The sequence below is a fragment of the Canis lupus genome, chromosome 7 (genome assembly GCF_003254725.2).
Source record: "Canis lupus dingo isolate Sandy chromosome 7, ASM325472v2, whole genome shotgun sequence".
In the NCBI taxonomy this organism is placed as follows: domain Eukaryota; kingdom Metazoa; phylum Chordata; class Mammalia; order Carnivora; family Canidae; genus Canis; species Canis lupus.
Genome location: NC_064249.1, coordinates 69086720 through 69099841, shown reverse-complemented (window position 1 = coordinate 69099841; position 13122 = coordinate 69086720). Strand labels below are relative to the sequence as shown.

General features: G+C 41.3%; 1 pseudogene; it reads left to right on the top strand.

Annotated features, from left to right (window-relative positions):
- The first annotated feature begins 10515 nt into the window (after positions 1–10515).
- LOC112648194 (actin, clone 302-like) lies at positions 10516–11798 on the top strand (annotated as a pseudogene).
- The last annotated feature ends 1324 nt before the right edge of the window (positions 11799–13122 follow it).

Sequence of the window (13122 nt, the reverse complement as noted above, 5' to 3'; positions counted from 1 at the left end):
CATTCAGCACTTGCTGTCTATCCTACGCCTATTATGTGCCAAGCACTGGGGGTTCGAAGATGAACAAAATCCATACCCAGGGTATAATGGCCAGATTTACTGTGGTGCTGACATTCCATTCCCCCTCCCAAAGGCTCATTTCCCCTTTCTGTGGCCCTTCCCGGCTCTGTCCTCCTCTACCAACCACCTCCTCACACCCTTAGTTTAACTAACAAGGCTTACTTTAGACTTTATTCCCCCAAGTAATACTTTCATGCCCTGGCCTGCATACTCCTTCAACACACCCCAGGCCAGACTGATCTTTAGAAACCTCAAACTTGGGCAGCCCGGGTGGCTCAGTGGTTTAGCGCTGCCTTTGGCCCAGAGCATGATTCTGGAGACCCGGGATCGAGTCCCACGTTGGGTTCCTTGCATGAAGCCTGCTTCTCCCTCTGCCTGTGTCTCTACCTCTCTCTCTCTCTCTCTCTCTGTGTGTGTGTGTGTGTGTGTTTCTCATGAATAAATAAATAATATCTTAAAAAAAAAAGAAACCTCAAACTCTGTGCGATTGTGTCTCCCACTCCATTAATAAAATAAAAAATACAAACAATAGGAAGCTATAAAATGAGTAAAACCTTATATAGTTGGTCTGCTTTTCTGGATATTCTAAATCTTGGAAAATCTAATGCAATTTATCATCTTTTCTCCGGGAGAGGAGAACATATCCGAGCATATATCTTTTGCATACACATTTGTGGGGTTCATCAATTTTCTTAAGTCCCACATGGCCCCCAGATGATGCTAAAATACTATTTATTCCTAAATAAGAAAAAAGGTAAGTTCCTGTAGGCCCTAGATTCAACTTAAAGGTTTTGTGCTGTGTCAGGATGATAATGGGAGTAAGAAACTATTGAAAGTTTTTAATCTAGGAAAAGGTGCACTTAGATTTGTACTTTAGAAATTTCTCTTTGACCATAGTGTGGAGAATGGCTCACAAGTGTTAAACTAATAACTTATTAGAGGCTGTTATAGAATCCAAGTGAGAGATTATAGTTAACAGCTAAAGGGTGCTGATTTCTTTCTGGGGTGATAAAAATACCTGAGGTTAGATTGTGGTTGCACAACTCTGTGAAAATACACACAACCATTGAACTGTACACATTAAGTGAGTGAATTTTATGGTATATGAATTACATCTCAATAAAGATGTTTTCAAATAGCAACAGATTAAAGCATAAAAACTCTCATACCTAAATAAATAAATAAATAGGTCTTGATTGTGTTTGGACTAGTATGAAAGACTTTTAGGATATAAGAGCAGGGAGTGGGGATACAAAGACTAGAATGACTACTAGGTTTTGGGTTCAGTACAGATCTTAGTACAACGGAAGGGATTCTGGAGGGTACAATAGAAAGGGCTGGAAGGGAGCACCAAAGGATGACTGAGGACAGACTGTCACATTTAGGAAAGGAAGGACAGGGGTGCCTGGGTGGCTCAGTCATTGAGCATCTTCCTTCCGCTCAGGGTGTGATCTCGGGGTCCTGGATCGAGTCTGGCATCGTGCTCCTGGTGGGGAGCCTCCTTCTCCCTTTGCCTACGTCTCTGCCTCTCTCTGTGTCTCTCATTACTAAATAAATAATTTTTTTAAAAAAAGAAAGAAACAACAAACTTTACTCATCATCAGTGCGAGGGTGTCAGGCTTTTTGAGGTTCATGAAATTCAAAACACACTTAAAGGAAAAGAAAGATAAAATGTTCAAGGGCACCAACTTCACATTAGCCTGTTCACAGTGGGGGGAAAAACCCAACTCTTTTAGAGAATCCAGGTTTGCAGGAAATTTTGCAGAGTTTATTGTTCTGGAGACCAGAGCAAGTCACAATGACCCTACTATTTTCAGTTTATCTAACAATGCAAAATGGTTTGATTTTGCTTCTACCTATAGTATGTGATGTGCTTAATTGTACTGGAAAAAAGTGTGAAGTTTGAGTTTTGTTTTTATAGATTAGTAGCAGCATAACTCATGCAGGAAGGAAAGGAGGCAGGAAGGATGGGGTTGACAGTGTGTAAGCATATAGTAGGTTGGGCATGGCAGGTAAGTGAGGCAGTGAGAAAATACTAAAGCAGGAAGTATTTGCTGTTTCTGAGGCTCCCATCAGTCCTGTGTGAGTAATCAGGTACTTCAGAAGGCCTGTGAGGCCACATAGCAGCCAGGTCATTAGTTTCCAACCTTTGACTCCAGATTAAATGTTGCGGAGAAGTCACTATAGTACTTGGAGAAGATAGAATTGAACCCAAGACAGATCCTACTCAAGTGGTTGCAGAAAGATACTGCCTGGCTCAGAGAAAACCATTTTCTTAAGGACTTAACAGCCCAACTTGGAAGTTTCTAGCTTCATCTGGTGGCCAATCACAAATAAAGTATTTATAAGCTTCTCTAGAAAGAGAGAGTCAAAGTCTACAGGAAATTGCCATCTGCTGCAATAACAAACTAAAGCCTTCTCAATTGGCCATAGAAGGTGAATTTACACACAGGCTGTATAAAAAAAGCTAGCTAGTGAAGCTCCTCATCCTTCACATGGGAATCTCTTTATGCTGTTTTTACCACCAGTTCCTTCTTTAAAATTCTATCACTGTCATGAACATAGATCGTCTCCTTAATTCCTGGTAGCACAGCTGAGATTGCTGGGGTGATAAGACTTGAGCATGCATAAGAAAAAAACCCTGTAAGCGGTGTTTAAGATACAAATTCCTAGGTTCTATGTCCAGATATTTTAAATGAGTCGAGTATAGGCAAACCTCATCTCATTATGCTTCACTTTATTGCATTTCACAGATCCTGTGTTGTCGTTTTGTTGTTGTTGTTGTTGTTGCTGTTGTTTTACAAATTGAAGATTTGTGGCAACCTTACATAGAGGAAGTCTGTTGGTGCCATTTTTCCAACAGTGTTTGCTCACTTTATGTCTCTGTGTCACAGGTAATTCTTGCAGTGTTTCAAACTTTTTCATTATTATATTTGTTATGGTGATCTGTGATCTTTGATGTTACTATTGTGATTCTTTTGGGGCACCATGAACTGTGCACATTAAAAATGGCAAGCTTATATGATAAATGTGTATGTTCTGACTGCTATACCCACCAGCATCCCTCTGTCTCCTTCCCTTTCCTCGGGCTTTCCTATTCCCTGAGACACATCGATATTAAAATTATCCCAATTTATTATGCTACAATGACTTCTAAGTGTTCAAGGGAGGAAGAATCTCGCATCTCTCACTTGAAATCAAAAAGTAGAAACAATTAATTTTAGTAAGGAAGGCATATTGAAAGCTGAGACAGGCCGAAAGTTAGGCCTCTTGTACCAGTTAGCCATGTCATGAGTGCAAAGTAAAAGTTTTTGAAGGAAATCAAAAGCACTGACCCAGTGAACACAGGAATGATCAGAAAGCTAAATAGTCTTACTGCTGATATGGAGAAAGTCTGAGTGGTCTGGTTAGAAGATCAAACCACCCACAACATTCCTTTAAGCCAAAGTCTAAACCAGAGCAAGGCCCTAAACTATTCAGTTCTCAGACTTCAATTCAATGAAGTCTGAGAGAGGTGAGGAAGCTGCAGGAGAGAAGTTTGGAGCTAGCAGCAAGTGGATCATGAGGTTTAAGGAAAGAAGCTGTTTCCATAACATCAAAGTGCAAGTTGAAGCAGCAAGTACTGATGGAGAAGCTGCAGCAAGTGATCCAGAAGCTCTAGCTAGGATAATCAGTGAGGGTGGCTACCCTAAAATACAGATTTTCAGTGTAGACAAAAGAACCTTCTGTTGGGAGAAGATGCCATCTAAGACTTTCATAGCTAGAAAGGAGAAGTCAATGCCTGGCTTTAACTCTTCAAAAGACAGGCTGACTTTCTTGTTAAGGGCTAATAAAACTGGTGACTTTTTTTTTTAAATTTTATTTTTTTTTAATTTTTATTTATTTATTTATTTATTTTTTAAATTTTATTTATTCATTCATGAGAGACACAGAGAAAGAGGCAGAGACACAGGCAGAGGGAGAAGCAGGCTCCATGCAGGGAGCCCAACGTGGGACTCGATCCCGGGATTCCAGGATCACACCCTGGGCTGAAGGCAGCGCTAAACCGCTGAGCCAGCTTTGAGGGTTGTCCAAAGCTGGTAACTTTAAGTTAAAACCAATGCTCATTTACCATTCTGAAAATTCTCAGGCCCTTAAGAATTATGCTAAATTAGGGCACCTAAGTGACTCAGTTGGTTAAGCCTCTGACTCTTGATTTCAAGATCATGGGTCATGATCTCAGGATCCTGGGGTCAAGTTCTGTGTCAGACTCAGTAATCAGCAGAGAGGCTGTTTGAGGCTTTCCCCTCACTCCTGCCTTTCCCCTGCTTGTGTGTGTTCTCTCTCTCTCTCTTTAAAATAAATAAATAAGTAAATAAATCTTAACAGCAAAAGAATTATGCTAAATTTGCTATGCGTTTGGTCTATAAGTGGAGCAGCAAAACCTAGAAGACAGCACATCTGTTTACAACATGTCTTACTGAGTCTTTTAAACCCACTGTTGAGAACTACTGCTCAGAAAAAAAAGATTCCTTTCAAAGTAGTACTTATTAGTGATGCACCTGGTGACCCAAGAGCTCTGATGGAGATACACAATTAGATGTGTGTTGTTTTCATGTCTGCTAATACAAAATCCATTTGGCTGCTCATGGATCAAGGAGTAATTTCAACTCAAGTCATTATTGAAGAAATACATTTCATAGGGCTATAGCTTCCACAGACAATGATTCCTCTGATGGATCTGGGCACAAAGTCAATGGAAAATCTTCTGAAAAAGAGTCACTATTCTAGGTGCCATTAAGAACATGTGTGATTCACGGGAGAGGTCAAAATATCATCATTACCAGGAACGTGGAAGAAGTGGATTCCAGCTCTAATGAGTGGCCTTGAGGGGCTCTAGACTTCAGTGGAGGAAGTCACTGCAGATGTGGTGGGAATAGCACGAGAGCTAGAATTAGAAGTAGAGTCTAAAGATGTGACCAAATTGCTGCAATCTCATGATAAAGCTTTAACAAGATGAGAGGTTGTTTCTGATGGATGAACAAAGAAATGGTTCCTTTAGGTGGAATCTACTGCTGGTGGAGATGCTGTGAACATTGCTGAAATGGTAACAGAGGACTTAGAATATTCCATAAACTTGGTTGGTAAAGCAGCAACAGGGTTTGAGAGGATTGACTCCAGTTTGGAAAGAAGTTCTACTGTGAGTAAAATGCTATCAAATAGTGTTCACGCTACAGAGAAATCATTTATGAAAGGAAAAGTCAATTGATGTGGAAAACTTTGTTGTTGTCTTATTTTAAGAATTGCCTTGGCTACCTCAACCTTCAGCAACCACCACCTAACGAGTCAATCAACACAGAGGTAAGACCTTCCACCTGCAAAAAAAATATGACTTACTGAGAGCTCAGGTGATGGTTAGCTTTATTTTTTTTTAGCAGGCAGAGGGAGAGGAAGAAGCAGGCTCCCCACTGTGCAGGGACCCTGATGTGAGGCTTGATCCCAGACCCCATGATCATAACCTGAGCCAAAGGCAGACACTTAACTGACTGAGCCACCCAGGCACTCCACAATAAAGTATTTTTATATTTTTTAATTTTTTAAAAGATTTTATTTATTAATGAGAGACACACAGAGAAAGGCAGAGACACAGGCAGAGGGAGAAGCAGGCTCCCCGCGGGGAACCCCATGTGGGACTCGATCCAGGGACTCCAGGATCATGCGCTGAGCCAAAGGCAGATGCTTAACTGCTGAGCCACCCAGGCATCCCAATAAAGTATTTTTAAATTAAGATATGTACATTGTTTCTAGACATAATGCTATTGCACACTTAATAGACTACAGTATACTGTAAACATAACTTCTATATGCACTGCGAAACCAAAACATTCACTTGACTTACTTTATTGCAATGGTCAATTTATTGTGGTGACTGGAACAGACTACACAATATCTCCAAGGTGTGCTCATACTGTATGGTACTAGGAATTTTTATTTTTATTTTTATTTTTATTTATTTATTTATTTATTTTGGAATTTTTATTTTTAACAACTTCCAGGTGATTCTAGTGGAGGTAGTCCAAATACCATATTTTGAGAACACTGAACCAATGAGGACAGAAGGGTTGATGAATATAGAAAAGAATATGTAATCTGATTTACAAAATACCAGTGAATCATTTGCAGCTTATAGCCCCTGCCTTCAGGTGAGCAGAGGTGGTCTTCCCCTAGCAATCAGTAGTCTCTCAAATATGTTTACCTAATTTCAAATATAGTTCCCAAACAAAGTTCGGAGAGAAAGGCAAGGTCTCCCATGGACTAAGTTTCTATTTCCTATCTAGGTTTCATTTTCTTGAAAGAGAAGCTCTTCCTTGAAAACTGGATAATACACATCCTCCTCTTATAAAGCAGCTGGCCTATCATAAAGGTAGGAGTCAGCATCTCCACCAGAGTTACACGAGTAGCTCATTTACTTTTACATAACCGTATGAATTATTAAAAACAAGGAAAACTTGTATTTTTCACATTCCTCAACATGTTTATTTTTTTAGTTCTAAATATTTTCATCAGTAATTTAGTTCATGTTGACCTCAGCCAAGTTCAGGCATGTTCTTCTTCACAGATCCTCCTTCAGCATAAGGTGATCATCACTCCTATAATTAACTGTCTCTCTGCTGTCTAATGGGACTTACTTCCTAATGCTTCTGGAATGTGAAGAAAAGAAACACTCTCTAAAGGAAGTAATAAATTTGCAAAGACAAAACTGCTGGATACATTGCACAAAGAGAACCAAGCATCCCCATTCCCCATCATACATAGATGAAATGTGGACATTTTCAGAAAGTTAGTGAGAACTAAATATGCACAAACACTCTCAATTTTCATGTTTTTGTTCTTCAGTTTTAGAGTAGATGTTTCCTGCTTCTACAGCTGTTGGGTGTGTCCCTCCTCCTGTTCCTGTGATCTAGACCTAAAAAAAGGCTTCTCAAAAAGGAAGAAAGAAGTTGAGTAGAGTCACAAGTACACACACACACACACACACACACACACACACATTTTACAGGGTCCCGTGAACATTTTAGATTTTTATTTTTATGTTTTTAATTTTTTTTTTTACATTTTAGATTTTTAGATTCACAGCATCTCAACCCTTCCGATTTTAGAGAACAGTTTTGCCTTACATTACAAAACTAAATCTGTCCAACCCTGTTGCTTTTTTCAGAACAAAAGATGTTTATAGTAAATAGTGTATTGCCCCCAACTTTGCTTGCCTAAGAAAAAAAAACTGCTTACAACACAAAGCCAAATTCCTCAAGGTGTATTCTAGCTCAAAGCCAAGCACAACAGGAAGGGGAAGTACATAGTATATTACACTTAATATGATTTTGTTATTCTCTGACCTATGTGCCCAAATCTCCTCACAGAGTAGAGTATCTATGGAAGTTCAGGAAACTTCTGGGTATCTGAGGTAAGGCTCACCTTAGATCTTTCAAGAGCTACAACCCTACTGAGGCTTTTCCATGGCCTTCCACTCAGCCAAATTACTTTCCCCAACCAGGACCTTTAATCTATTTCGAGCCTGAGAAAGTACAGCACACTTTTGCTAACAGTCATATTGAGATAAACAATGTTTTCAACGGGACTTAGGCCAACAGAACAATGTTTCTAATGAAACACATCTAAGACTAAACTGCTATTGCAAGCATGGCTGACAACCCATCCCTTCTTAGAATTGACAAGCACAAGCACAAAACCTTTTCTATCTTACTGAGACATCCCATAACCAGTTAATTAGATGTACATGTTTGTACATGTATGTAATACCCCAGGTATGACTTGGCAGCTTTTTCTTTGGTTGGTGGGCTATAGCTGGGTTTTGTTAGTTTTGGGTGACTTCTTCAACTTTCAGAGTGACTGTCCCATAGAGTTGGAGTCTCCATATTTTCCCTTTCCTTAGAAGCCACACTATCTCCCTCACTTGACGAAGCTCTGCATCTTCCCTTTCTTTGCCCCAGAATAGAGATTTCTTTAAGGAAAGACACCAGACTATGCTGTTCGCAGTTGCTAGTTACCCAATTACTCACGTTTCCTTCACCTGCAGATGGAAAGTATCCAACCCTGGGTGATATGGGATTTGCTGCCTTCAGTACCGACTGCTTGCCCATCACCTTCCTCCAGAGGCTTCCTGCTGGATGTGTGAGAGTCACTTCAGCATTTACCCCTCCTCCATGGCCAAATTAATTTCTGGCTTGATTTTTAAAAATTTTTTATTTATTTATGATAGTCACAGAGAGAGAGAGAGAGAGAGGCAGAGACACAGGCAGAGGGAGAAGCAGGCTCCATGCACCAGGAGTCCAATGTGGGATTCGATTCCGGGTCTCCAGGATCGTGCCCTGGGCCAAAGGCAGGTGCCAAACCACTGCGCCACCCAGGGATCCCTTTTTTTTTTTTTTTTTTTAATTTTTTCTGGCTTGATTTAACTCCACATCTTCTCTTGCTTGCTTGAGAATGGATAATTTCATGTAACCAGTTGTTCCACTTCTCCATATTTCTTTTCCAGGATGTGAGGCATGAAGGTGTAGGTATGAGCAGATCTGGAATTCCTTTTCCACAGTCCAAATAACTTGGTCTCCAAAAAACCGAGTCTCTCAAACAAACCTAATCTCATCTTCCCCAACCCAAAACTGTCAGATACCTAGGAAATCAGTTTTACAACCATTCCGTTTCTCTGTCAGCATATTAGTGGAATTTTGCATTGTCCATCTTTGTGAGCAAAGACCTAAAGGCCTTCTCTTACAAGCTTGGGCAACTAATTTGCAGAGAACAAATATTCTTTCCATTTCTGAGGCCTAAAGATAAGCAGGGAAATAATATTTCCTTGTAATTATACTGCTCTGGTTTGTGTCCTCATTTAGATACAATACCAAAGGATTTCCCTAAGGTAAGCTCATTTCTTTTCGTGAACAAACTAGCTTCCTCAGCACAGACATCTTTCTCCTTTCTCAGGAGCTGAAAAATCTTGCCAGTAGAAAGTCAGTCATTACCCCATCCTCTACCATGATGGAACTGTCACCTCCCTTTACAGGGAAACAACTCAGGGGCCTTCTCCATTTGTATCTTAACCCTGCAACTGTCTGGTGGGTGGAGTCTCCTGCTTCAGAACTCATATCTTCCTCTCCACTCAGAAATTGGGAGGTCTGGGGCAGCCGGTGGCTCAGCAGTTTAGCGCCACCTTCAGCCCAGGGCCTGATCCTGGAGACCCGGGATCAAGTTCCACATCCGGCTCCTTGCATGGAGCCTGCTTCTCCCTCTGCCTGTGTCTCTGCCTCTCTCTCTCTCTCTCTCTCTGTCTCGTGAATAAATAAACAAAATCTTAAAAAAAAAAAAATTGGGAGGTCTGTAAGGTGTGGCTATCTCACTATCATAACCCTCTTACAGATTGTTGGTGGAGCTTGTCCCTAATTACTCTGTTGCTTGACATTAGCCATTTATAATCCCCAATTTAACTGCATCTCCCCTGCCCCACCACACTGCAACCTTGCTAAGTATGCCACACCCTTGGCAACTTCATTGACCAATATTCCACCAATTTACAGTTCCTTTCTCTCTAGTTGTGTTATATTTTGCACAATTTCTCAGCTCCTCAGTGAATTGCCTAACTTCCTGGATACCTTGCTGCATTGCTTCACAAACTCCTGTGTCCTCCCAGTCCTTATTATTGATTTCCTCTGGGAAATCTCTCTTCCTCCTACTAAAGAGTTTAGTAGTGAGACCACACAGAGCAAAACCTAATGAATACCCATGAAAGTCAGCATGATATAATAGTTAAGAGTTGAGATTCTGAAGTCAAACTGCCTGAATTCAGTTTTGCCCTTCCTTAGAGAACATTACCATTTACTAACGACAACTTGATAAAATTACTTAGTCTATTTCTCAATCTATGATAGATGAAGTACATAAAAAATAATTAAATTCTGGAAACCTTAGTTAAATAGCTGATAAGATAGATCTGATTGATAACATATCCAATTAAATAACCTAAAAAGGGAATACATTTCTCTCTCCTTTGCCCATGAATACTCACAAAAACTATTAAGCCACACACACAAAAAAACCCCTCAACAAAATCCAAAGAGTAAAGACAGTATTCTCTGATTACAAAACAATTTAACTAAAAATTTTTTTTTAAAGATTTTATTTATTCACGAGAGACACAGAGAGGGAGAGAGGAAGAGAGGCAGAGACACAGGCAGTGAGAGAAGCAGGCTCCATGCAGGGAGCCCGATGTGGGACTCGATCCCGAGACTCCAGGATCATGCCCTAGGCCGAAGGCAGGTGCTAAACCGCTAAGCCACCCAGGGATCCCTTAACTAAAAATTAATAAAAATCAGGGGGAAAGAACTCCTTCTATGTGGAAATTTCAAACTATTTTTAACAATGCTTAGAGCAAAGAAGAGTCACTGACTGAAACTGTAGACAATGATAACACAACATATGAAGACTTGTGATGTCACTTGCTGCAGCCAGGCTGCACTCCATGTGCTCCTGTGTCTCAGCCTCCTGGATCTTCTGCTCCCAGCCCCCTGCAGATTGCAATGCAAGAAGAAACCACCACACTAGTCATTGAATGGGCTTGGAAATGAGTAAAGTTGGCTTTTCTGGGGATGGTGACTACTAGATGTGTTCCATTTGTTGTCAGACACCCAACACCAGGGTGTCATGGTGGGCATGAGCAGAAAGACAGCTACATGGGTGACAAGGCCCAGAACAATTGCTGCATCTTGACCATGAAGTACCACATGGAGCATAGCATCATCACCAACTGGGATGAATTGGGGAAGCTATGGCTCCACACCTTTTATAATGAGCTAATGAGCTACATGTGGTCCTAGAGGAGCACCTGGGACTGCTGACTGAGGCACTCATGAACTTCAAGAACAACAGACAGAAAATGACTATGATCATACTTGAGACCTTCAATACCTGGGTCATGTACATGGCCATCTAGGCTGTGCTGCCCCTTTATGCCTCTGGTCACATCTCTGGTACTGTCATGGACCCTAAGGTTGGGGTCACACACAGGATGCCCATCTACTAGGGCTACACCCAGCCTTAATCTACCTGGGTCAGGCCCTTGCTGGCTGGGACCTGGCTGACCACCTCATGAAGATCCTCACAGAACATGGCTATAGCTTTACCTCCACCACCAAGCAAAAAAATCATGCATGACATCAAGGAGTCTACATTGTCACCATGGACTTGCAGCAAGAGATGGCCACCACTTTGTCCTCCTCCTACCAGAAGAATTACGAGCATGCAGACAGCCAGGTAATCACATCAGCAATGAGTGGCTCTGTGTCCAGGGGAGCTCTTTTATTTATCCTTCCTGGGTATTGAGTCCTGCGAGACTATATCCATGAGACTACCTTCAACTCCATCATGTAGTGTGATCTTGAGATTTAGAAGGACCTGTTTGTCAACATGGTGGTTCTGGTGGGACTATCATGTACTCTGGCATTGCCAGTAAGACGCAGAAATAGATCATTGCCCTGGCTCACAGCATAATGAATGTCAAGGTCATCACTTCTCCTGAAAGTAAGTACTTAGAGTGGACTGAGGACTCCATCCTGGGCTCACTGTCCACCTTCCATCAGATGTGGATCAGCAATCAGGAGAAGGACAAGTTGGGCCCCTTCATCATCCACTGCAGTTGTTTCTAAATGGGCTGGAAGAAGATTCACAGCATTTGCTGCATGAGATGATTCAGAAGTATATGTTTGCCTCACCTCCTGCTGGCCTCATGAAAGTGGAATAAGCCACTGGGTGGGTCAGTGGTTAAGCATCTGCCTTTGGCTCAGGTTGTGATCCCAGGGTCCTGGGATTCAGTCTCACATTGGGCTCCCTGCATGGAGCCTGCTTTTCCCTCTCCCTATGTCTCTGCTTCTCTCTCTGTGTCTCTCATGAATAAGTAAATAAAATCTCAAAAAAAAAATCCTTAGTACATGTGGCTTAGTCACTTTCTAATTAAAGTGAGAGAACATGTTTATGGAAGAGAAATCTATTGGCTTGGTGAGAATTTGCAAGACCGTCCATTTCTTGATATGTGCAGAGTATTAATGTGTAAGAACTATACAGGATTTTTCCAGAGGCTGGCAAGAGTTCTTGGACCTTGTTATTTCTGTCTTGTTAGTCTCACAGTGTTGGCGAAGTCCAAGACTTCTCACTTCATTTCCTTTCTTACCTGATATTTTTCTGCTAGAACATGGTGGGTCATTACTTACCTTAAATTAGAAAAGGATTTACCTTTACACCTGTAGATTTATTCATCCTTTTAATTTATGTAAAGTTTTGTACACAGTTCTCAATTCTCTAAGAGATGACAACAAAATGGAGTTAAGATGACAGAGGAATAGGAGACCCTAAATTTGTCTGGTCCCTCAAATACAGGTAGATAGGTGTCAAATCACTCTGAACATCTGCAAAATCAATCAGAGATCTGAGAAAAGAAATCTTGCAACTCTACAGTAGAAAAGTGACCACTTTTTGGAATATAGGAGATGCAGAGACTTGAGTCCAGGGTGATACATTGGAGGATATGGCGGAGAGGAGGGAGCTGGCTTAAGGAGGCTATCACACAGTATTAAAAGCAATGGGGCACAAAAACAGAACTTTTAGAAGTCTGCTACAGTGGGGTACATCGCTGGCTTAATGATACTCAGGTGGTAAAGTGGGGCAGAAACCCAGATGGGACAGCATGGTCTTAGGATCCCCAGGGTCACAAGAAGGACAAGGATGCCTGAATGCGGCAGAGTTCCCAAGCACAAGAATGGTGAAGTCGGCTGAAAACAGTGAGTCTAGGTGCTTTTTGCTTGGTGTTGCCATAAACTGCAAACCACTGCATGGTAGTGCAACTGCTTTCCTGGCAGGGGTCTAGCAGAAGGCAGAAGCATGGCAAGAAGCCCCAACCTCCCTCTGGAGGAATAGTGCAGGTTATGCTGCAGGAGTCCATAAAATTTGGATTTTTGAAACTCAATCACATGCCTGAGATAAAAAATGCTGTCACAGACTGGGTGAATATAGAGTTCT